This window comes from Triturus cristatus, chromosome 1_1 (genome assembly GCF_964204655.1).
Source record: "Triturus cristatus chromosome 1_1, aTriCri1.1, whole genome shotgun sequence".
NCBI classification, from domain to species: domain Eukaryota; kingdom Metazoa; phylum Chordata; class Amphibia; order Caudata; family Salamandridae; genus Triturus; species Triturus cristatus.
The window spans coordinates 456,788,834-456,793,638 of record NC_140579.1 but is presented as its reverse complement, the minus strand read 5'-3'; positions in this window follow the sequence as shown (position 1 = coordinate 456,793,638).

Genomic DNA, 4,805 nt, shown 5'->3' with positions numbered 1-4,805 from the left:
AAACTGAAACACCACCCACAGCAAGCCACCCTACATTCCCCGAACAGCACTAGACTGCCCTAAACCCTAAAACACCACCCCCAGCACGATACCCTACACTGCCCAATCACCACTGCACTGCCCTAAACCCTGAAACACCACCACCAGCACAACCCCCTGCACTGCCCAAACACCACTGCCCTAAACCCTGAAACACCACCCCAGCACGTCCTTCTACACTGCCCGAACACCACTGCACTGCCCTAAACCCTGAAACACCATCCCCCTACATGATCCCATACACTGCCCGAACACCACTGCACTGCCCTAAACCCTGAAACACCACCCCCAGCAAGAAACCCTACACTGCTGGAACACCACTGCACTGCTATAAACCCTGAAACACCACCCCCAGCACATCCCCCTACAATGCCCGAACTCCACTGCTTTGCCCTAAACGCTAAAACACCACCCCCAACACGACCCCATACACTGCCCGAACACTACTGCACTGCCCTAAACCCTAAAACACCACCCCCAGCACGACCCCCTGCACTACACAAACACCGCTGCACTGCTCTAAACCCTAAAACACTACCCCAGCATGACCCCCTAGACTACCCATTCACTGCAGCACTGCCCTAAACCCTAAAACACCACCCCCAGCATGACCCCCTATACTGCACAAACACCGCTGCACTACCCTAAACCCTAAAACACTAACTGATGCACAACCCTAAACCCTGCAACACTACCCCCGCACGAAGCCCTACAAAACCCAAACACCACTGCACTACCATAAACCCTAAAACACGACCCCCCGCACGACCCCCTATAATCCCCAAAGACCACTGCACTACCCTAAACCCTAAAACATGACCCTGTATACTACACAAACACCTCGGAACTACCCTAAACCCTAAAACACTACCCCCAGCATGACCCCTACACTACAAAAACACCAGTGCACTACCCTAAACCCTAAAACACTACTCCCAGCACGACCCCCTACACTACACCAACACCACTGCACTACCCTAAACCCTAAAACACTACTACCAGCACGACCCCTACACTACACAAACACCACTGCACCACCATAAACCTTGAAACACCAGCACAAACACAACCCCCTACACTGCCTGAACACCACTGCACTGCCCTAAACCCTGAAACACCAGCCCCAGCACAACCCCCTACACTGCCCGAACACCAGTGCACTGCCGTAAACCCTGAAACACCACCCCCAGCAAGACCCCCTACACTGCCCGAACACCACTGCCCTGAACCCTGAAACACCACCCCCAGCAAGACCCCCTACACTGCCCGAACACCACTGCCCTAAACCCTGAAACACCACGTCCAGCAAGACCCCTACACTGCCCGAACACCACTGCACTGTCCTAAACCCTAAAACACCACCCCCTGCTTGACCCCCTACTCTGCCCATACACCACTGCCCTAAACCCTGAAACACCACCCCCAGCAATTAACCCTACACTGCTGGAACACCACTGCACAGCTCTAAACCCTGAAACACGACCCCCAGCAAGACCGCCTACACTGCCCGAACATCACTGCACTGCCCTAATCCCTGAAACACCACCCCCAGCACGACCCCCTACATTGCCCGAACTCCACTGCTTTGCCCTAAACCCTAAAACACCACCCCCAGCATGACCCCCTACACTGCCCGAACACCACTGCACTGCCCTAAACCCTAAAACACCACCCCTAGCACGACCCCCTGCACTACACAAACACCGCTGCACTGCCCTAAACCCTAAAACAATACCCCAGTATGACCCCCTACACTACCCATTCACTGCAGCACTGCCCTAAACCCTAAAACACCACCCCCAGCATGACCCCCTATACTGCACAAACACCGCTGCACTACCCTAAACCCTAAAACACGAACTGATGCACTACCCTAAACCCTACACCACTACCCCCGCACAAACCCCTACACTACCCAAACACCACTGCACTACCATAAACCCTAAAACACGACCCCCCGCACGACCCCCTATAATCCCCGAAGACCACTGCACTACCCTAAACCCTAAAACATGACCCCGTACACTAAACAAACACTGCAGCACTACCCTAAACCCTAAAACACTACCCCCAGCACGATCCCTACACTACACAAACACCACTGCACTACCCTAAACCCTAAAACACTACCCCAGCACGACCCCCTACACTACACCAACACCACTGCACTACCCTAAACCCTAAATCTAACACAAACACAACCCCCTACACTACACAAACATCACTGCACTACCCTAAACACTAAAACACTATTACCAGCGCAACCCCCTGAACTACACAAACACCACTGCACCACCCTAAACCCTGAAACACCAGCCCCAACACAACCCCCTACACTACCCAAACACTACTGCATTGCCCTAAACCCTGAAGCACCAGCCCCAGCACGACCCCCTACACTGCCCGAACACCACTGCACTGCCTTAAACCCTGAAACACCACCTCCAGCAAGACCCCCTACACTGCCCGAACACCACTGCCCTAAAACCTGAAAAAACACCCCCAGCAAGACCACCTAAACTGCCCGAACACCACTGCCCTAAACCCTGAAACACCACCCCCAGCAATACCCCATACACTTTCCGAACACCACTGCCCTAAACCCTGAAACACCACCTCCAGCAAGACCCCCTACACTGCCTGAACACCACTGCACTGTCCTAAACCCGAAAACACCAGCCCCTGCACGACCCCCTACTCTGCCCGGACACCACTGCCCTAAACCCTGAAACACTACCCACAGCAAGACCCCTACACTGCCCAAACACCACTGCACTGCCCTAAACCCTGAAACACCACCCACAGCAAGACCCCCTACATTGCCCGAACACCACTACACTGCCCTAAACCCTAAAACACCCCCCCAGCACGACCCCCTACACTGCCCAATCACCACTGCACTGCCCTAAACCAAGAAACACCACCCCCAACACGACCCCCTACACTGCCTGATCACCACTGCACTGCCCTAAACCCTGAAACACCACCACCAGCACGACCCCCTGCACTGCCCAAACACCACTGCCCTAAACCCTGAAACACCACCCCCAGCACGTCCTTCTACACTGCCCGAACACCACTGCACTGCCCTAAACCCTGAAACACCATCCCCCTACATGACCCCCTACACTGCCGTATCACCACTGCACTGCCCTAAACCCTGAAACACCACCTCCAGCAAGACCCCCTACACTGCCCGAACACCACTGCACTGCCCTAATCCCTAAAACACCACCCTCAGCACGACCCCTACACTGCCCGAACACAGCTGCACTGCCCTAAACCCTAACACACTACCCCCAGCACGACCCCCTGCACTACACAAACACCACTGCACTGCCCTAAACCCTAAAACACGACCCCAGCACGACCCCCTACAGTACCCATACACCGCAGCACTGCCCTAAACCATAAACACCACCCCCAGCATGACCCCCTACACTACACAAAAACAGCTGCCCTACCCTAAACCCTAAAACAATAACTGATGCACTACCCTAAACCCTAAAACACTACCCCCCGCACGACGCCCTACACTGCCCGAACACCACTGCCCTAAACCCTGAAACACCACCCCCAGCAAGACCACCTAAACTGCCCGAACAACACTGCCCTAAACCCTGAAACACCACCCCCAGCAATACCCCCTACACTTTTCGAACACCACTGCCCTAAACCCTGAAACACCACCTCCAGCAAGACCCCCTACACTGCCCGAACACCACTGCACTGTCCTAAACCCGAAAACACCACCCCCTGCACGACCCCCTACTCTGCCCGAACACCACTGCCCTAAACCCTGAAACACAACCAACAGCAACACCCCCTACTCTGCCCAAACACCACTGCACTGCCCTAAACCCTGAAACACCACCCGCCCTGCACGACCCCCTACACTGCCCGAACACCACTGCACTTCGCTAAACCCTGAAAGACCACCCCCAGCACATCGCTCTACAATGCCAGAACACCACTGCACTGCCCTAAACCCTGAAACACCCCCCAAGCAAGACCCCCTACGCTGCCGGAACACCACTACACTGCCCTAAACCCTGAAACACCACCCCCAGCAAGACCCCCTAGACTGCCCGAACACCACTGCACTGCCCTAAACCCTGAAAAACCACCCCCAACATGACCCCCTACACTACCCGAACACCACTGCTTTGCCCTAAACCCTAAAACCCCACACCTAGCATGACCCCCTGCACTACACAAACACCACTGCACTGCCCTAAACCTTAAAACACTACCCAAGCACAACCCGCTACACTACCCATACACCGCAACACTGCCCTAAACCCTAAATCTACCCCCAGCACGACCCCTACACGACCCAAACACCACTGCAATACCCTAACCCTAAATCTACCCCCAGCACAACCTCCTACACTACCCACACACTACTGCCCTACACTACACCCTAAATCTACCCTCTGCATGACTACCTACTCTACCCAAACACCACTGCACTACCCTAAATCCTAAAACACTACCCCTGCACGATCCCCTACACTACCCAAACACCACTGCACTACCATAAACCCTAAAACACGACCCCCAGCATGACCCCTACACTACTCAAACACCACTGCACTGCCCTAAACCCTAAAACACCACCCCCAGCACGACCCCCTACACTACCCGAACACCACTACACTACTCTAAATCCTAAAACACTACCCCCGCACAACCCCCTACACTACCCAAAGACCACAGCATTATCATAAACTCTAAAACACGACCCCCCTGCACTACACAAACAC